The sequence below is a fragment of the Schistocerca serialis genome, chromosome 12 (genome assembly GCF_023864345.2).
Source record: "Schistocerca serialis cubense isolate TAMUIC-IGC-003099 chromosome 12, iqSchSeri2.2, whole genome shotgun sequence".
Lineage (NCBI taxonomy): Eukaryota > Metazoa > Arthropoda > Insecta > Orthoptera > Acrididae > Schistocerca > Schistocerca serialis.
This window is the reverse complement of record NC_064649.1, coordinates 35,980,557-36,002,900: the sequence shown is the minus strand read 5'-3', so window position 1 is coordinate 36,002,900 and position 22,344 is coordinate 35,980,557. Positions and strand designations below refer to the sequence as shown.

At 44.9% G+C, this 22,344-nt stretch overlaps 1 protein-coding gene across 1 annotated transcript in view; it reads right to left on the bottom strand.

The window, feature by feature from the left end:
- Positions 1–10,298: 10,298 nt before the first annotated feature.
- Positions 10,299–22,344, bottom strand: part of LOC126428397 (uncharacterized) — an 80,018-nt gene continuing 67,972 nt past the window's right edge. Inside the window, exon 4 of the mRNA XM_050090320.1 lies at positions 10,299–10,434. The gene's annotated coding sequence lies outside the window, so the exon portion shown is untranslated. The remainder of the gene's footprint in view (positions 10,435–22,344) is intronic.

Below are 22,344 nucleotides of genomic sequence, written 5' to 3'. Positions count from 1 at the left end.
TCCCAACTACTGCTTCCCTTGCCGGCCGAAGTGGCCGTGCGGTTAAAGGCGCTGCAGTCCGGAACCGCAAGACCGCTACGGTCGCAGGTTCGAATCCTGCCTCGGGCATGGATGTTTGTGATGTCCCTAGGTTAGTTAGGTTTAACTAGTTCTAAGTTCTAGGGGACTAATGACCTCAGCAGTTGAGTCCCATAGTGCTCGGAGCCATTTGAACCAACTGCTTCCCTTTCATGCCCCTCGACTCTTATAACTGCCATCTGGTTTCTGTACAAATTGTAAATAGCCTTTCACTCCTTGTATATTACCGCCGCCACGTTCAGTATTTGAAAGACGGTATTCCAGTCAACATTGTCAAAAGCTTTCTCTAAGAATACAAATGCTAGAAACGTAGGTTTGCCTTTCCTTAATCTATCTTCTAAGATAAGTAGAAGGGTCAGTATTGCGTCACGTGTTCCGATATTTCTACGGAATTCAAACTGATATTCCCGGAGGTCGGCTTCTACCAGTTTTTCCAGTTATGTAAGAGTATACTGTACAAAATCGCGGCTACAAAACTCCTGCGAAACCCCTGCATCGATTTCTATCGCACGTGCTATCATTAGTCACTATGTGGAAAGAAATAATGTGGGGGTAAGAACCAGCAACCTCCTATTTGGGTGGGGCTGAGGGAGGGGGGGGGGAGAAGGAGGAGGAGGAGGAGGAGGAGGAGGAGGAGGATATTAGTGTTTAACGTCCCGTCGACAACGAGGTCATTAGAGACGGAGCGCAAGCTCGGGTGAGGGAAGGATGGGGAAGGAAATCGGCCGTGCCCTTTCAAAGGAACCATCCCGGCATTTGCCTGAAGCGATTTAGGGAAATCAGGGAAAACCTAAATCAGGATGGCCGGAGACGGGATTGAACCGTCGTCCTCCCGAATGCGAGTCCAGGAGGAGGAGGAGGAGGAGGAGGAGGAAGAGGCGAACAGGCAAAGAGGGGAGAGGAGGACATGGACACAGACATGAGCGGGGGGGGGGGGGGAGATAGACAAAGAGGAGAGTGGAGGAGACGACGAACGAGAGAGGGAAGAGGGGGGATGGGCTAATGGAATTGGAATAAATACATACCCGGCTAGTATAAAATAAAATTTGTGGAGCATTGACACGGTGTTCCTTCAAGTGACGTCAGAATATTCCATACGATATTATGCTTCTTTTCTTTGTTACTGTACTGCTATACCGTGACAGGTCCATCATCGTTGTAAACAAGTGACTCACAGATGATCAAACTATCTACAGCCCGCGGCTCACAGAAAGCTGAAGACTTACCGTGTTCCCATGCTGTCTGCAGGGATGGGGGCTGAGGCGCGGCTGCCCACAGTGGCTGACGGCGGCGTAGTCGTCTCTGCCGATGTCAACAACACGCGGCCGATGCGCTCCGCAACGCGACACGAGCCAGACTGCACGAGTCAACGGGCTGCTTCGATCGTATCGCGAGCCCACAGCGCTTCTCTTTCGATACTTGGCCACACTGCGCTGTGAAACTACTCTACTGGCCATTAAAATTGCTACACCACGAAGATGACGTGCTACAGACGCGAAATTTAACCGACAGGAAGAAGATGCTGTGATGTGCAAATGATTAGCTTCTCAGAGCATTCACAGAAGGTTGGCGCCGGTGGCGACACCTACAACGTGCTGACATGAGGAAAGTTTACAAACGATTTCTCATACACAAACAGCAGTTGACCGGCGTTGCCAGGTGAAACGTTGTTGTGATGCCTCGTGTAAGCGGGAGAAATGCGTACCATCGCGTTTCCGACTTTGATAAAGGTCGGACTGTAGCCTATCGCGATTGCGGTTTATCGTATCGCGACATGGCTGCTCGCGTTGGTCGAGATTCAATGACTGTTAGCAGAATATGGAATCGGTGGGTTCAGGAGGGTAATACGGAGCTCCGTGCTGCATCCCAACGGCATCGTATCACTAGCAGTCGAGATGACAGGCATCTTATCCGCACGGATGTAACGGATCGTGCAGCCACGTCTCGATCCCTGAGTCAACAGATGGGGAGGTTTGCAAGACAACAACCATCTGCACGAACAGTTCGACGACGTTTGCTGCAGCACGGACTATCAGGTCTGAGACCGTGGCTGCGGTTACCCTTGACGCTGCATCACAGGTAGGAGCGCCTGCGATGGTGTACTCAAAGACGAACCTGGGTGCACGAATGGCAAAACGTCATTTTGCGGATGAATCCAGGCTCTGTTTACAGCATCATGATGGTCACGTTCATGTTTGGCGACATCGCGGTGAACGCACCTTGGAAGCGTGTATTCGTCATCGCCATACTGGCGTATCACCAGACGTGATGGTATGGGTTGCCATTGGTTACACGTATCGGTCACCTCTTGTTCGCATTGACGGCCCTTTCAACAGCGGACGTTACATTTCAGATGCGTCACGGCCCGTGGCTCTACCCTTCATTCGATCCCTCCGAAACCCTACATTTCAGCAGGATAATGCACGACCGCATGTTGCAGGTCCTGTACGGGCCTTTCTGGATACAGAAACTGTTCGACTGCTGCCCTGGCCAGCACATTCTGCAGATCTCTCACCAATGGAAAACGTCTGGTCAATGGTCACTACTCTTGATGAACTGTGGTATCGTGTTGAAGCTGCATGGGCAGCTGTACCTGTACACGCCACCCAAGCTCTGTTTGACTCAATGCCCAGGCGTGTCAAGGCCGTTATTACGGCCAGAGGTGGATGTTCTGGGTACTGATTTGTCAGGATCTATGCACCCAAATTGCGTGAAAAAGTCAGTTCTAGTATAATATATTTGTCCAATGAATACCCGTTTATCATCTGCATTTCTTCTTGGTGTAGCAATTTCAATGGCTAGTAGTGTAGAAATCTGTATTCCCCAGGAAGGTATGAAAAAAATTTCATCCACAACTGCCCGGTGGTTGTACGTGCAGCTACTTACAGAGCTCCAGTGCGGGTTGTATAATCACACGGGCTGTATCATTGCATGGCTGCGGTAGAAATTCTAACGCGTTAATGCGGAACCGACTTGCGCCAGAAAAAAAAATTACTTCCAGTTTTTGCCGCCAGTTGCAACTCTGCTTCTCTCAATGCAAGAAAAACGTATTCAATTGTTTCCATATGTTATTGGTTAGGAGCGACACGCGGGCAGAAGAGGTGATACAAGTGACAAACGCGTAATGTTGATTTTATTATTAACCGCCACGTACACAATTTGTTCAATACGAACACCGGAGACGTCGACGAGAGGCTGAATCCGTAAAACGACAAAACGACGTGATCAACAGTAGCTCGCAGCTGCTCCGATAGAATCAGAGCAACGTGTTCCTGTATGCTGCTCTTCACATCAAGTACAGACGGAACGTGTCCCTGGTAAACGCATTCTTGTAGACATCCCAGAGCTAGAAGTCACACAGATTCACATTAGGCCTAGGTGATCTTGCAGACCATGTACATGGAAAACCCCTGGAGATAACACGATCGTGGAAGGCTGCATTAACCAGATGTTTCACTGGCGAGAGACACGAGGTATTGTTCCACCTTGCATGAAAACAGTTGTTTCCACGCAGTTGCTCTCTTCCAAAGCAGGAATCACACGCTGTACAACGAGGTCTCGACAACGGGTACACGTCACGGTACATTTGACAGGCCCCATGGATATATTTTCTTCAAAGAACTGGGATACGGAAGTACTAAGGATTGAAGATACAGGCTTGTACTTCTCTAAGGCCATACATTCTGCGATAATAAATAGTTCAGTTGAAGAGGATGGACATCTGAAAAAAGGGCAATCACAGAATTTGGAAAAGATATAGGTAAAAGAAAGGTAAATCTTTTTAAAAAAACCTTGTATAAGAGAAGAACTTCTTTATCTGATGGAAGAAAGAAGAAATGAAGGAATACAAAAGTGCAAGTCACTTAGGAATGAAATAAATAGGAAGTACAGGCAAGCTAAGGCGAAATGGCTGCAAGAAAATTGCGAAGAAATCTAAAAAGAAATGATTGTCGGAAGGAGTGACTCAGTACATGGAAAGGTCATTTCTGGGAAGTGAAAAGCAAGGCAGTAACATCAGGAATGCAACGGGAATACCACGGATGCAGAGGAGAGAGCAGCCAGGTGGGAACAATATACTGAATGCCTCTATGAGGAAGACCACTTGTCTGATGTCGTGATAGAAGAAGAAACACGAATCGACAGAGGAGAGATAGTGGATCCAGTACTAGAGTTAGAATCTGAACGAGCTCTGGACAACTTAAGATCGAATAGGGCACAAGAGGTAGTTAATAATGCATCAAAATTTCTGAAATTATTGGGAGAAGTGGCAACAAAACGACTATTCACGTTGGTGGGTAGAACATATGAGACTGGTGATATACCATCAGACTTTTGGAAAACCTTCATCCACATAATTCTACACATAGGAAGAGCTGACAAGCGCGAGAATTATCGCACAGTCAGCTTAACAGCTCATGCCTCCGAGGTGCTGACAAGAATAATATACAAAAGAATGGAAAAGTAAATGGAGTGTGTGTTACGTGACGATCAGTTAGGCTTTAGGAAAGGTAAAGGCACCAGAGAGGAACTTCGGACTAAAGGAAAATCAAGACACGTTCATAGGACTTGTCAGCCTGCAAAAAGCGTTAGACAATGTAAAATGGTGCAAGACGTTCGAAATTTTGAGGAAAATAGGGGCAAGTTATAGGAAAAGATGGGTAATATACAATATGAGAAGAATGAAGAGGGGACAATGAGACTGGAAGACTAAGAACGAAGTGCTCGGATTAAAAAGTGTGTAACCCTGAGATGTAGTCTGAGATGTAGTCTTCCGCCCATAGTGTTCAATTTATACATCGAAGAAGCGGTGACGGAAATAAAAGTTCAAGAGTGGGATTAAAATTCAAGGTGAAAGGATATCAATGATAAGATTCGCTCACGACATTGCTGTCCTCAGTGAAAGTGAAGAAGAGCTGCAGAATGTGTTAAACAGAGTGAACAGTCTAATCAGTACAGAATATGGAGTGAGAGTGTATCGAAGAAAGACGAAAGTAATAAGAAGTAGAAGAAATGAGAACAGTGAGAAACTTCACAATTGGAGATCGCGAAGTAGACGAAGTTAGTTTATTCTTCTGTGTAGGCAGTAAAATAACCCATGACGGGAGGAGGACATAAAATGGAGACTAGCAATGGCATCAAGAGCATTTTTGGCGAAGAGAAGTCTGCTGGTATCGAACATAGGCCTTACTTTGAGGAAGAAATTGTGAGAACGTACGTACTTTTGGGGCACAGCATACACTGGGGGAAAACGGGATCAGAAGAGACTCGAAGTATTTGAAGTATGGTGCAACAGAAGAATGTTGTGAGTTAGGTGGACTGATAAGGTAACGAATGAGGAGATTCTCCATAGAATCTGCAAGGAGAAGAATATAATTATGGAATACATTGACAAGAAGAAGCGGCATGTGTTAAGACATCAGAGAATAACTTTCGTTGTACTAAAGGGAGCTATAGTGGGTAAAAACTCCAGTGGAAGACAGAGATTGGAATATGTGCAGCAAATACACTGCTGGCCATTAAAATTACTACACCAAAAAGAAATGCAGATGTTAAACAGGTATTCATTGGACAAATATTTTATACTAGAACTGACATGTGATTACATTTTCACGCAATTTGGGTGCATCGATCCTGATAAATCAGTACCCAGAACAACCACCTCTGACCGTAATAACGGCCTTGATACGCCTGGTTCATCAAGAGTAGTGACTGGCGTATTGTGACGAGCCAGTTGCTCGCCCACCATTGACCAGACGTTTTCAATTGGTGAGAGATCCGGAGAATAGAGAGAGATCCAGAGAATGTCCTGGCCAGGGCAGCAGTCTAACATTTTCTGTATCCAGAGGAGAGGAGCAGGAAGAGGAGGATATTAGTGTTCAACGTTTCCCATAAGACTGATGACTCAAAAAATATGAGAAAGAACTTTGCTCCTCTTCTAGCAGCAGAGTACCGTAGGTCGCTGGAGGAGCAAAGTGTTCCTAATGACTTGAGAAAAAAGCGCAGGTCATCGTCCTGGCCCACAGAACTATATGCCATTACCTCGACGTCAGTCTTCTGTAGCATTTTGGAACGTGTTTTATGCTCACTTACTATGACATTTCGGAGACGGACAATCTCCCCTGTTGTTCCTCCACGACACCCAGAAGGCGGTAGATACCAGCACCCAAGGAAGATGCTGTGTTCCTTGTCTTCCGAAAGGCGTTCAATACGCTTCCGCACTTTCGGCTAATGAACAAGATACGAGGGTACGGAATATCACATCTGCTGTGCGATTACTTTGAAGAGTGCCTAGCCAACTACAGTACAACACGTCCTTCTGAACGGAGAGAATGATTCAGACGTAAAAGTGACTTCGGTAGTGTCCAAAAGGAGTATTATAGGACTATTACTTTCCACAAGAAAGAGCGTAGTAGATAACGGCGAAAGTTCTGTGAAGCATTCCGTTGATGCTGTCGTATGCAAAGAAGTCTCAACGGTAGAAAATTATAGCGAAATGCATGAAAACCCGCACGGCATCGGCACTTGGTGCGGTGACTGGCAATTTACCCTCGACGTAGACAAATGTAACGCATTGCGAGTACATAGACAGAAAGACCCTTTATTGTGTGATTACACGATCGCAGAACAGTCACTAGACGCATTCATATTCATAGAATATCTGGGAGTATGGGCACACTACTGTGGAACGACCACATAAAATTAATCTCTGGTAAGGCAGATGCCAGACAGATTCGTTGGAGGAATCCTCAGGAAGTTTAGTTCATCAACAAAGGAAGCAGCTTACAAAAGATTCATTCGACGATGATGCCAGGTCTATGGTGCACAGTAGAGTTTGGTGGAATTCGAGCTGCTAATAAATTGATTCCTCTCGCCGCCATCCCTGTTAAACGCTGTGTTTCATTTTGGTGGTAAGTAATCGAGAGTGACGATTATCGCTTGTATATGACCTGTTACGCTGGTGTGTACCCCCTGATCTGACAAAACAAATATAAATCTATCACTATTATTTAACACTCTCGTAGCAATAGCTGACGGAGTAGCTGTTATGACAGAAGTAATACACAGTGATATCGCCGTATTTTTGTACATCGTTCAATGAGGCAAAATGTTTTGGTGTGTGTGAGTGTCGAAGGGGGGGAAGGGGGGGAGGGGGATTTGATTGGTTGGGTTAATTTGGTGGAGGAGACCAAACAGCGAGGTCATCGGTGTCATCGGATTAGGAAAGGTCGGGGAAGAAAGTCGGCCGTGCTCTTTCAAACGAACCATCCCGGCATTTGCCTGAACCGATTTAGGGGTATCACGGAAAAACTAAATCAGGATGGCCGGAGGCGGGATTGAACCGTCGTCCTCCCGAATGCGAGTCCAGTGTGCTAACCACTGCGCCACCTAACTCGGTGCGGAGGGGAGTGGAGGGTGGGTGGGTGATGTAAACTGTGACGTATGTGTATGGAACGTGTTATGGGATATAGGTGCAAATACTGTGGGCATTGGTACCTTAATATGTATCCACTTCAGTGTGTTAACTGTTTTTTCTCTGTGTCTAACAGTCTTCTCGCAAACATGTTATATAATTTACTACCTGTTGTTTTCTTCACAGTCGTAACTGCACCACGAAGTGGACTACGCCTCTCAGAATAGACACTCTATTGTGCGCCCACGCGTCAATACTCCGTTATCTAACCTGCTGTACAGGGGACAATAAACGTTAATGACTTGCTTGAGCCATGTACAGCCTGAAAACGTACTACTAGTAAAAGTCATAATTACTGGTCTGTAAATAATGTAAATGCTGATGCAGTGTTGTTCAGTACTCTCTCCCGAGTCATCGATGAAAATTTCTGCACTTGCAAGTATATCCCTAACAGTCCGTATATCAAAATAGTACTTCATTTAGTCTTCACTATGGCATGAACGCAAGTAGTCAGCATTGCAACGTAATGAAACAAGGTTTTCGATGGGACCACCACCCCAAGGAATTCTCACCACAAGGGAGAATAGAAAGTGAAAACTAATGTAAACAACAAACTCTACCTTAATGTGAAGAGCCGTCTCATGATGAACCTGTTGTTCTAAACTGGTAACGGCGCTATTTACCTGAACAATTAGCATTATTAAAAGTAGCTGGTTGGCGTTTTCTCTCTATGAGTATAAACCTGTAAGTGTATATGTAGCAGTTGTGGATTTCAGTCTCAGTCGATGACATGTGTGCTTTTGTAAAGTAAACAGTAAACTGTAGGCACACAGTCTGACAAAAATATTAAGCATCCAGAGGGGGAGGAGGAAAACAAATTAATCTTCATAGGTTGAGAGGGTAGCTGATGTTATTTCTGTGATTACAAAATGGAGTCAGAACTACAAAGAAGTTGGTAGTATGAGCCTGCTTTTCAGTGTGATGCATGCATTGATTTGTTTGGGGAGGCTGCCATTGTATCCTCTCCTGAGGTAAGCTAGCCCATAATACCAAGTCCTTGATAGCCTGGACACTGACACTGGGATGATAACAACATCCGAGTTGGTCCCACACATGGTCTATTGGGGGAAGGGGAGCTGGTTGTTGCTAGCCAAAGGAGTACTTCAACATCAAGCAGGCAATTCATAGAGATAACTGCCATATGTGGACGAGCATTGTCCTGTTGAAAAATGGCGGCACAATGAGGACGCAGGATGTCTGTGACATACCATTGTGACATCAGAGTTTCCTTACAACCAGCCAGAACCTGAAGTCATACCCTACGGCTGCCAACACCATGATGCCAGGAGTGACACAGTTGAGCCTATTCAAAACATGGGAAGAATGAGAAATTTCCTCAGGTTGCAGCCATAGCATACTAGTCGATGGTGGTCATCCAGGGCAGGGCAGAGCCATGTTTCATTACTAGACACAGTGCGACGCCATTGATCACCAGTCCATCCTTCCTGGTGATGGCACCACGCCAATCGCAACTGTTTGTGTTGTGGTGTGGGCAGCAGGTTATGCACGGGATGGTAATTCCTAGTGAGGCTGCTTTTAGACCACTGGTACAGTATGACACAGAACGTCCACTACTTGTTCTGAGATGGTGCAGATGTGAAAGCGCTACCACTTGCTTGGTCCACAATAAAGCGAACCCCCCCACCCTTGTGGTGATTAGACTTGGGCGACTGGATCCTTGATCACAAGTAGGCCAGTCATCAAGTTCCCAATCAGCCTAACATTGGGTGAAGATCAAATACCAGACGAGCCTGCATATAGCACGATTCGATGACCCTGTCAAATGGAGACCTGCAACTTGGCCCCTTTGAAACTATGTCAGGTGCTGATAACGCTATCTCACACGAGTACTTAGCATCCCCATGTCCTTCAAAGTGGTTCTTCAACATCTGACGCTGTTCACGCCCATTACATACCCTACCAGGCCTGGTGCCTACACTAAACAGCAACTATACTAATGCACTATGGCAGGCTATCTGTCACAAAGAATTGCAATGCTAATCATCTACATACCAGCCGAGCGTGTGTACATGTACGAGGTTACATTGACATACAACCATGTCTTCTAGGTGCTTCACTTTTTTTCTCAGGCAGTGCAGATTCTATCTTTAAGCTTCAAATTTGTTTTGCTTTGCTGTATTTGTTAAAACGCAAAAGGCTATCATCGTAATTTCCATCGCTTCATTGCGTTCCATCGAGTGCAGTGCTGCAGGTAATTGGGGAGACGCACTGGCTAGGAGTGCATTCGTAAAACCTGTCTACAGGCCCTGGCGTACCCAGCGGTACCGAACGGCCGCCGTGTCAGCCTCAGCCTACATGCGTCCCTGGATGCGGATATGGAGAGGCATGTGGTCAGCACACCACCCACCAAGCCATATGTCAGTTTCCGAAAGCGGAACGGCTACTCCTCAATCAAGTAGCTCCTCAGTTTGTCTCACGAGGGCTGAGTGCACCCCGCTTGCCAACAGCGCTCGGCAGACTGGATGGTCACCCATCCAAGTGCTAGCCTAGCCCGACAGCGCTTAACTTCGGTGATCTGACGGGGGGAGTGTATTCAATGGGCAACATTTGAGCGCATAAGATTATTATCTGCACAAACGGCGATAAGCTGGCCTTAACTGCGATGAGAATTTAAGGTTTGTGGATTGGTGTTTGAGTTCCATGTGCTGGATTGGTAGGCTTGCTGCGTTTTTGTACTAAAAGAGAGAATGACAATTTACAAATATGGTCATTGCATTTTTCACGTTACAGGTAAGATTTTGGATTTTTATTACAAAATAAAAAACAGATTGGCAGATCGGCACTGGCGACGGCTGCGGCAGGTTCTCCATGGAGAGATGGAAACTGCCTGAGGTCTTCTCCAGCGTAAGTCATCTGCCTCTCACCTGGAACATTGAGACCAAAACTTAGGAGACATGTATATGGAAAATATTCATCAGTACACAGCTGTTGGTCAAACATGTATTTCTTTGCCATTACTTAGCATACAGAATGAGAAAAATTGAGAATATGAGTGAGCCCATAGCTTGATTTTCTCCATACAGGTATTCGAGCGTACTGCTCATCATCAATAGCATCTGGTACAGAGGATAAAAGATAGGTATGCACATATCTACGTCGATAATATGATGATATTTTGTATAGACTAAAGTAGAAACATAAGATTATGTGGATACTGTGCACATGTAGAACAAACAATGTATTTGTCAAGTATAAAATCTTTGAAAGCTGTTACCTTTGCCTTAAAGCAAATTAGTAATGGTATTGTGAAACAACAGAAAAGTAAGTCCCAGAGAAACGGGAAATCAAAACCACTAATAACAAAAACTATAATCATACAAGATGGGAGAGTAAAATGCTCATTCCCATCTCTGAATTTTTAAGTAACTGGTCATAGAGTTTGGTCACTGTGCACATTAAAAAAAAAACGTTACACTGAGATCAACAGCTTAGGAATACAATAGGTTATATTTAGGCCTACCATTTGTGGGCCGCCCAACCTTGGAAAAGTCGCGTGACAGTAAGGGATGGTTCAAATGGCTCTGAGCACTAAGGGACTTAACTGCTGAGGTTATCAGTCCCCTAGAACTTAGAGCTACTTAAACCTAACTAACGTAAGGACATCACACACATCCATGCCGGAGGCAGGATTCGAGCCTGCGTCCGTAGCGGTCGCGAGGTTCCAGACTGTAGCGCCTAGAACCGCTCGGTCACTTCGGCCGGCGACAGTAAGGGATCTTGAAATCAAAGTCAGGGCTGATAGTAAGTGATATTTACACTTGGTTTTCATGATTGCCATAATTCAAATCAAACTAAAACAGAGAAAAGTTCTCTAAAAGTTGAAATAGAACTACAGAAGGACGCTAGACCTGTGCTGAGGTACCAAATCATATGGAAGACCGTTCGGAGGATACACAACAAGACCTCCTCATGTGGTCGGGTTACTAATGTAAAGTTAACGAGACGAAATGAGGCCGCAAACTATTAAGTAGCGAGCTGCACAGGATATGGATCGCACTACCTCAATTGTGAAAGATTTCCGCAAAAATTAACTAGTGTGCGTCAAGCAGCACCAGCTGGTGGCTGGGAGATGAATCACCCAGAATCTTGAAACTTCCTGGCAGTTTAAAACTCTGTGGCGGACCGAGACTCGAAGTCGGGACCTTTGCCTTTCGCGGGCAAGTGCTCTGGTAGAGTCTCGGTCCGGCACACAGTTTTAATCTGCCAGGAAGTTTCATATCAGCGCACACTCCGCTGCAGAGTGAAAGTCTCATTCTGGGAACATCCCCTAGGCTGTGGCTGAGCCATGTCTCCGCAATATCCTTTCTTTCAGGAGTGCTAGTTCTGCAAGGTTCGCAGGAGAGCTTGTGTAAAATTTGGAAGGTAGGAGACGAGGTACTGGCAGAAGTGAAGCTGTGAGGACGGGGCGTGAGTCGTGCTTGGGTAGCTCAGTTGGTAAAGCACTTGCCCGCGAAAGGCAAAGGTCCCGAGCCGAGTCTCGTCCGGCACACAGTTTTAATCTGCCAGGAAGTTTCATATCAGCGCACACTCTGCTGCAGAGTGAACATCTCATTTTGGACCCAGAATCTTAGTTCCCCAACCCTCAGAAACTTCCCAGTCTTGGCGTACAAAACACACATTAACAAACACAAGATTGCTACTCCTCTGGAGCAATGTCTGCTCAATTGATCAGACTCTTCACACCAAGCTCAGTGTTGGTGCCAAACCATTCAACTGGATACACTACAATTTTGTAACGAAAGCAACTGACTTTCCCACACTAGTCAGCCAACGCCATTAACTGGGGATGGCAGTGGCGGCACGGAGTCCTCCCAGGGTAGAAGCCGGCTCTGCCAACAAAAGCACAGAGCAGGCCGCAGCTCAGTTTCCATAAAAACTGCCCAAATCCGCAGCAAATCTGAATATAATGGCGATCTCAGAAATATGGCCGGCCGATGTGGCCGAGCGGTTCTAGGCGCTTCAGTCCGAAACCGCGCTGCTGCTACGGTCGCAGGTTCGAATCCTGCCGCGGGCATGGATGTGTGTGATGTCCTTAGGTTAGTTAGGTTTAAGTAGTTCTAAGTTCTAGGGAACTGGTGACCTCAGATGTTACGTCCCATATTGCTTAGAGCCATTTGAACCATTCAGAAATATGAGGCACATCCAATGAGCTAATATTCAACATTACAAAAGTTAATATTTAACAGTGAATAAACATGTTTGCAATGAACCACTGAATTAACAACTTTAAAAACTTCATGCAGTTTCAGCGAACAATGTCTCAGATGATAGTATTGCACTATAGCTATCATTCCTAGGAGCTTTTGATCAATATCTAATTTATTTATGGATTCATTTGTAAGGTGTCAGGCAAATCCAACACCTTCCATGAAAATCCTGACATGATAAGCAAATCCAGTAGTATGTTACATAACAGCGCATAAAGCTTCACTCAGAACTGCAGAAGTCTTATCTGTTACACCCCCTTTTTGCGTAATACTAGTGTCGATCGTCAATTAAAGCTCATGGTGTTCACATTTGCCACTTGAAGTAAAAATCTGAAACGCGATGATTTTTCTGTTATATAGTTATTGAGAAGCCACATCAGTCACTGTAATTTACGACAAGTTAAATAAGTAATTAAAGATAACTGAGGGTCACTGTGGACCATTTTTGATAGTTTTCTCTTTTATGAAACTTAATTTAAACCTAGATTATAGATGTGATATGGCATAGGCCATCCTTCGACCCATTGTAGAACTTGGAAACCCATTCAGGGAATATTCGTTCACATTTTAGTTGAACGCAGTTGGTTTTTATCAACCTGTATTAAAATATTTCGTTTTATCAATAGTGCAATTTATAAACAATGTTTTGTGAGTAGAATAAAGTTTCCAATGGTAAACTTAACTGCTTTTTCGACGTTATTTTTCCAGCTAACTAAAAATAGGAAAGCCTTGAACCCCTTCCACTAAATTTAGTTAGTATTAAGATTCTTTTACAGGGAATGCAGTGGAGCTGACGCTGAAATCATTAAGTATTTGGTTATATCGTCGCTAGTCTCACTGAACTCTTCTGAATTCTACATGTCATGTGTGGTCTAGCGTCTCCTTACCAGCAACAGGTCCCAGGTTCAAACTAGTCAATTCCCTAAAAAAACACACTCAGAGCGTCGTTGCGCGAAAGTGGTAGGGAGACACGATATAGAACAGACACCACGCAGAATGTTAGACATTATGTAATCTCATCTTTTTCATACGCAAGTGTCTGTCAGAACATCATATTCTCAACACAGCAACTGAATGCAGCACGAATACCTCTCATCTCGTCATATTCGGAGATGCCAATCCAGTCGGGTGTAAAAATAAATGCGCGCAACGGAAAATAATAAACGCTAAAATGAAGATTTGACCCTGTCTGACTACCCCCTGAAGCAGATCTTAGGGTCTCTTAATGGACTTTAACATACAAATTACAACATAAACATAAATGGATGATTAAGGCAACTAATAAATTGCTCTGAACACTATGGGACTTAACATCTGAGGTCATCAGTCCCCTAGAGCTTAGAACTACTTAAACCTAACTAACCTAAGGACATCACACACATCCATGCCCGAGGCACGATTCGAACCTGCGACCGTAGCGGTCACGCTGTTCCAGACTGAAACGCCTAGAACCGCACGGCCACACCGGACGGCCAGGGAACTAATATTACTAAATGATAAACATTGTTTCTGCTTATATATTTATTGTAGATTAAAAAAAAGCTTTATATTACAAAGTTTACATTTCCCAAGTAAAATTACTAATCAATTGCCCAACTCTGCCCCCCCCCCCCCTTATTATAACTGCGTGATCTAATATCAATAAATGACTGACATCATCCACGTACCAAACACTAGAAGACACCACTTTCAAAGATGATCTACAGTGGTGTGGAACCTCAGTGGAAATAAACTAACGTGATCGCAGCTGTTTAGCTTTTATAGCCCTAATGAGCCGAAGAATTTGCGATATCACCGTATGTACTGCGTCCGGTGCGTCGAAGTGATGGTTATCGTACTCGTCTGCGACGATGGAAGAACTCCAGCCACGAATAAACTCTTTCAAACACTAGGACGGCAGAAAGCGGTCCTCTGACTAATATACTCTAATACTGTCTTCTCCTCTCTGTATTCTACAGACGAGAAACGCAAACTCCCAGCCACTAGGACGGAGTTCAGATAGCGTCTCAACGTAGGTATAGGCAGAGGAAGTGCTCTCAATTACTGAACGCTGCGTACTCAACGACGACTTCCAACCTGGAGGTGAAGTCCAGAATCGTATAGGTTCGCAACAGTACAGTGCCTAACCGTTCTAACTATAAACTCTCCTGAGAGCAAAGACACCAAGTCCGTCTGTACCAACAAAGCTGATATCAAGCGACTGTCACACATGGGCGCTCACAACGGAAGACCTCTTCTCTCCAGCGCTGACCTTCCAGCAAGGCTCGGCTCCCCACCATCGTAATTCCGAAAACGAATCAGATTCCAGAAACCACGGAATATTCTCCCTCTCTACAGATTCTCCAGAACGCCGACCAACCATATTTTAATCTTTTGTCGTCCAGCGCGGAAATTTTGCGAGGTAATTCCTATACTCGTACAATGATACGCTTCTGAGTAAAAATCCTTGGAAATACGCCAGCCTGTGTGATTTCCGATGTGCCGCTTCCTCCTTCCTCTCACCTGCGTCCAAGATTTTCAGCGTTGGGAAGTATGATCCGGTTATCCTTCCTGCCCCTACTACAGTATCGGCCGACCGTCACCCTACTGTGCTCCAGAGCTCAGGTGCCACGACGTCCGTCTAGCTACTTCCTGTGTTTAAGCAGGACCAACACCTGCGCGGCCCTTCCACCCAGAGCTTGAGTTGTGCCTGCCGTTTCATCTCCACTGACGTTCCAACCTCTACTAGTATAGGCAATCATTCATTACGCCCTTTTTTTATAATAAAGACACTCCGTCTCGTTTCATGCAATAAGCGTTAACAATTATTTACAAGACGTATGTGACTATATCAGTCTCCTTTATCTATTCATACACTCCTGGAAATTGAAATAAGAACACCGTGAATTCATTGTCCCAGGAAGGGGAAACTTTATTGACACATTCCTGGGATCAGATACATCACATGATCACACTGACAGAACCACAGGCACATAGACACAGGCAACAGAGCATGCACAATGTCGGCACTAGTACAGTGTATATCCACCTTTCGCAGCAATGCAGGCTGCTATTCTCCCATGGAGACGATCGTAGAGATGCTGGATGTAGTCCTGTGGAACGGCTTGCCATGCCATTTCCACCTGGCGCCTCAGTTGGACCAGCGTTCGTGCTGGACGTGCAGACCGCGTGAGACGACGCTTCATCCAGTCCCAAACATGCTCAATGGGGGACAGATCCGGAGATCTAGCTGGCCAGGGTAGTTGACTTACACCTTCTAGAGCACGTTTGGTGGCACGGGATACATGCGGACGTGCATTGTCCTGTTGGAACAGCAAGTTCCCTTGCCGGTCTAGGAATGGTAGAACGATGGGTTCGATGACGGTTTGGATGTACCGTGCACTATTCAGTGTCCCCTCGACGATCACCAGTGGTGTACGGCCAGTGTAGGGGATCGCTCCCCACACCATGATGCCGGGTGTTGGCCCTGTGTGCCTCGGTCGTATGCAGTCCTGATTGTGGCGCTCACCTGCACGGCGCCAAACACGCATACGACCATCATTGGCACCAAGGCAGAAGCGACTCTCATCGCTGAAGACGACACGTCTCCATTCGTCCCTCCATTCACGCCTGTCGCGACACCACTGGAGGCGGGCTGCACGATGTTGGGGCGTGAGCGGAAGACGGCCTAACGGTGTGCGGGACTGTAGCCCAGCTTCATGGAGACGGTTGCGAATGGTCCTCGCCGATACCCCAGGAGCAACAGTGTCCCTAATTTGCTGGGAAGTGGCGGTGCGGTCCCCTACGGCACTGCGTAGGATCCTACGGTCTTGGCGTGCATCCGTGCGTCGCTGCGGTCCGGTCCCAGGTCGACGGGCACGTCCACCTTCCGCCGACCACTGGCGACAACATCGATGTACTGTGGAGACCTCACGCCCTACGTGTTGAGCAATTCAGCGGTACGTCCACCCGGCCTCCCGCATGCCCACTATACGCCCTCGCTCAAAGTCCGTCAACTGCACATACGGTTCACGTCCACGCTGTCGCGGCATGCTACCAGTGTTAAAGACTGCGATGGAGCTCCGTATGCCACGGCAAACTGGCTGACACTGACGGCGGTGGTGCACAAATGCTGCGCAGCTAGCGCCATTCGACGGCCAACACCGGGGTTCCTGGTGTGTCCGCTGTGCCGTGCGTGTGATCATTGCTTGTACAGCCCTCTCGCAGTGTCCGGAGCAAGTATGGTGGGTCTGACACACCGGTGTCAATGTGTTCTTTTTTCCATTTCCAGGAGTGTATTCATATATACGATGTACAACCTGTCACATAATACCTAATTGTGTTTGTAGATCACGGCAAAATATGTAGATGAGTTCTTGTAAGGTGCGAAATTATAGCCACCTTACAATATTTGTGTAGTTCTTTAAGGGGGCCCGGCCGGAGTGGCCGTGCGGTTCTAGGCGCTTCAGTTTGGAACCGCGTGACCGCTACGGTCGCAGGTTCGAATCCTGCCTCGGGCTTGGATGTGTGTGATGTCCTTAGGTTAGTTAGGTTTAAGTAGTTCTAAGTTCTAGGGGACTGATGACCTCAGATGTTAAGTCCCATAGTGCTCAGAGCCATTTGAACCATTTTGAATCTTTAAGGAGGGGTAGGACGTCAAATGGGCCGACTTGGAGCAGGAGAGGCATCACAGGACATTTTGATTTCCAGTGTCTATACTTTTACTAATAAATTTATAAAACTTTGTCAGCATCACCAGGAAGGACTCAGGATTCACACTCGTTACAGTGGAAGTTCGAAAACTTAACGAAATAATTTTTTTTCCATTTGAAATTTCATCATTATTCTACTTACTAACGGCTGAATTTGTTGCTATAGGTACACTTTTCTTCATAAATTGCAGAGATTCTTCAATGAATTTGCACAGCATACATACGATACTTACAGGTGTATGAAACCCTAGAATTTATTTAATTTATGAAAAAACGAATGTTCTGTTGAATTTTAAACTTCATGTTTAGAAAAAACACAAATTTTGTAGTTAATTACCTCAATTTTTACCACAGTTTTTAATAGATTTGGAAAATTCTAGAGTTTCATATACCTTTAAGTATGGTTTGTATGCTCTGCAAAATTCATCGAACCATCTCTCTTACTTATGAAGAAAAGTATACCTATAGCAACAAATGCTGCCATCAGTAAGTGAAAAAAAATGATGAAATTTTACATGTAAAAAAAATTACTTCGTTATGTTTTCGAACTTCCACTGCTATGAGTGTGAATTCTGAATCCTTCCTGGTGATGCTGACAAAGTTTTATGAATTTATTTGTAAAAGTATAGTCAGTGGAAATTAAAATGTCCTGTGGTGCCTCTCCTGCTCCAAGTCGGCCCGTTGGACGTCATGCCCCCCTTAAGGAATCTGCTAGTATTTTGTAAATAGCATCGTCTAAATGTTGATTAGAACTGCTATTTATAAAACAATGGTAATTTAAAGGCAGTTAGTCACATCTGTTATCTATAGCACCACTGAAAAGAGAAGCGAAAGACGCTTCTATCAAGCCGTCATAAGTAATTGTTTAAACAATATTCAACGACATATTTGTTGTCATTTAATGTGAGCGCTCTCGCTCAAAACTGCTGGCTTATTTGCTTGAGATCAAACCTTATTTATATTTCTTGCGAATGATCTGAGTGTGAGCGAATGTTTACAGCGTTTATTCTATTTAAATGGGATTGTAATATATTAGTCTAGAGGGAAAAGTGATCAAGTTGAGTCAAATCATGTCTCTATACCACAAGGTGGGGACGGCCTTCAGCCAATGGAGAAGCAGACAGCGGCAGAACACTGCTGGAGTCAAGTGGAGAGTGGGACTTTTGGAGTGAAGAGCTCAGGGCAGCGATTCTGGACACTTTCACTTTTGTTCTTGAAGAACGCACATCTTCCCCTGGTAATATGTGCGAGTCAGTCATATAGGTGACTGATTCCTGGTAGTGGCTCATCTCTCGAGAAGTCTAAGTAGGCTCCTACCGCTACACTACTTCAACTAAAATACTTCACCTCTTAATAGGTCTAAATAGCTCCTGTGTAGAAATTTTCCGACTGCATTACGGAATTAAGAGTAGGCTTTCACGGCCAGTATTATCTTCACTTAAAACTTCCGGGCTGATAGGCAGTGGTCGATGTATAAAACTCTCCCCTGACAGCGGGAGACATCCTCCGAGGTAAACCGGCGAACTGTGAAGAAGACTCGAGGAAGCGCTGATTATATAGGCCGTACAGAGGGCGCCACTGTCGATCACGTGGCATCGGCTATGAGACTGTCTCTGGTAATGCCAACACTCTCGATTGAAAGTAATCGATCGTCACGCTTGCGGTGCAATGCTGACATCCAAATTTTATCTAGTTTAACACCTTCGTCTTTCCTGTTAAAATTACTACGCTGTTTATCAATCTCTATAGCATGTCTATACATACGTGCATAATAATGCGACGTTTTAGATATGACGCTCGTCTCGCTGAATTTTTTTTCATGATCACCTTCCTGGTAAACATGTTCCGCGGCCGATTTATCCGTGTGACCAAGGCGGTAATTCCTCTTATGTTGAACATGGCGGGTGTTCACACTTCTCTTTGTGATACTGAAATAAACCTGTCCACAAATACAAGGAATTTCATATATACCCGGTGTAGCCAAAGGCTGTCGTGCATCTTTTGCCGATATTAAATATTCTTTTATTTTCCTGGTGGGTCTGAAAATAGTTTCCACCCCATACTTGCTTAAAATTTTCCCAATGCGATCTGTGACCTTACTAATGAACGGAAGAAAAACCTTGCCCTTGGGCGACTGTTGTACGTCGTTGCTCCTGATTCTCTGCATAGAGCGAAGTGCTCGATCTATATCCTTGCTAGAATAGCCATTCCTCACGAAAGTTGGCCGTAGATGTTCAATCTCACCTGTTAAATAAACAGGTTCACAAATTATGTAGGCCTTGTCTACCAAAGTTTTCATTACACCTCTCGTCCAGAAGGATCCGACTATGAAGATTTTAAGAATGACCAGTCGACTGGTGAAAGCATCTTCATTCGCCCCGATGATAAGAAGCTGCTTTGTAAAACAGAAGCGTACACACCTGGACTTTATGGTTACCCAAAGTGCATAAAACCTGAGGTTCCGTTTAGGGCAACTGTCAGTGCTATAGGCGGACCAACACACGATTTAGCTAGACACCTTGCCTCATTGCTGCAACCTTATATTGGTGGGACGGACATTCATATTTAAAATTCTGCTCATTTCATTGAGAAGTTAAAGGAAATGACCGTGGGCGCGGATGATATCCTCGTCAGTTTTGATATTGCGTCGTTATTTACTCAGGGGAGAGTTTTATACATCGACCACGGCCTATCAGCCCGGAAGTTTTAAGTGAAAACTTTGAATTAGTTTGTGCTGACAAACATTTCGTTAATGTGTGCTTGAAATGAGCTTATTTTTTCGTTCATCTTCAACGACTATTCAGCTTGTAGATTCAGCTACCGTTCTCGTAATGCTCTCACTGCAACTGTACTCATTTAACAAGATTATTTCTATGTATCGTATTTAGCTATCGTTGGACCTCTTTCCGTTTATTTGAGATGTATTTTCTCGAATAAACATTTTTCGACATAATTCTCTGTCGTCTACATCAATTACAGATGTTAGAATAGAACTCATTTTCTAATTATTCAGTTATCTTTTATTTATTATGTCTGTTTATTTCGTTAACTCGCAATTCTAGCCTATGCATAAGCTATTTGGCTGCAGGATCACAGCTACTTTAGCTCCTGTGCATGAAAGCACACGTGTGCCGCTCGACGCTACGTCATTAACAAGCTATACCCTTTTAAACAGAGGCATGCACAGTCCAGTTACGTAAGGTATGAGCAGCATTAGGTAAAGTCGCAACTTGTTTGCTGGTATGGGATTCTGGCAAGAGGAGCTACATCTCAGCAGAAAACCGTCGGGGAACGGCGCACTGGGGACGCGCCTCCCTAGACTAAAAAATGCAAAGATTTCCTACCAGACACATGTCCATTACGCTCTATAAAACAATCACGAAGTTGTGGCAGATAAACGAACAGCATCACATAGTGATATGTGATAGTCGTGTCACATCTTTATGAAGATTAAAAATGATATGGATCAAGGAAACATACAGGGTTATTACAAATGATTGAAGCGATTTGACAGCTCTACAATAACTTTATTATTTGAGATATTCTCACAATGCTTTGCACACACATACAAAAACTCAAAAAGTTTTTTTAGGCATTCACAAATGTTCGATATGTGCCCCTTTAGTGATTCGGCAGACATAAAGCCGATAAGTTCCTCCCACACTCGGCGCAGCATGTCCCCATCAATGAGTTCGAAAGCATCGTTGATGCGAGCTCGCAGTTCTGGCACGTTTCTTGCTAGAGGAGGTTTAAACACTGAATCTCTCACATAACCCCACAGAAAGAAATCGCATTGGGTTAAGTCGGGAGAGCGTGGAGGCCATGACATGAATTGTTGATCATGATCTCCACCACGACCGATCCATCGGTTTCCCAATCTCCTGTTTAAGAAATGCTTCTGCTTTAGCCTTTTCCGTAAGATTTTCCAAACCGTCGGCTGTGGTACGTTTTGCTCCCTGCTTGCTTTATTCGTCGACTTCTGCGTCTAGGCGTGAAACTTGCCCGCACGCGTTCAACCGTTTCTTCGCTCACTGCAGGCCGACCCGTTGATTTCCCCTTACAGAGGCATCCAGAAGCTTTAAACTGCGCATACCATCGCCGAATGGAGTTAGTAGTTGGTGGATCTTTGTTGAACTTCGTCCTGAAGTGTCGTTGCACTGTTATGACTGACTGATGTGAGTGCATTTCAAGCACGACATACGCTTTCTCGGCTCCTGTCGCCATTTTGTCTCACTGCGCTCTCGAGCGCTCTGGCGGCTTCAGCCGAACAAAACTTTATGAGTTTTTCTACGTATCTGTAGTGTGTCGTGACCATATGTCAATGAATGGAGCTACAGTGAATTTATGAAATCGCTTCAATCATTTGTAATAGCCCTGTACAAAGTACATAGGGACTGAGTGCCACAGATATATCCAGGTATTGTCTCAGAGACAGGTACTATGAGACTCTCTTCCCTGAGGAGCAGTTCCAGGTTTTATAACTCCAATAGCAGTGTCAGATACGACCAGTATGTGTGGGCACTTGTCGTTAAACAGTTATAACAAGTACACACGCTCATCTGTGTACTTACAAGGTAACCGAACCTATCCGGATCATGTTGGCGTCGTTACGTACTGCGTTATAATTAGATTTTAAATATTCACGGAGTTCTATGTTTTCTAGATCCCTATAATTTTTAACCATCATAAAGGTTTTATACCTAACAGACACATGGTTTGATTAACACGAGCACAGTGTACAAGTAATGATTCTACTTTAGTGTATATCAAATGTTCTTATATTACAGGCACATATAAGCTTTTTTTCCTCTGTAACAAATGGAGGGACTGTACGCCCGAAAACTGATCTGGCAGATAAATATTTTTCAAGTGCAGT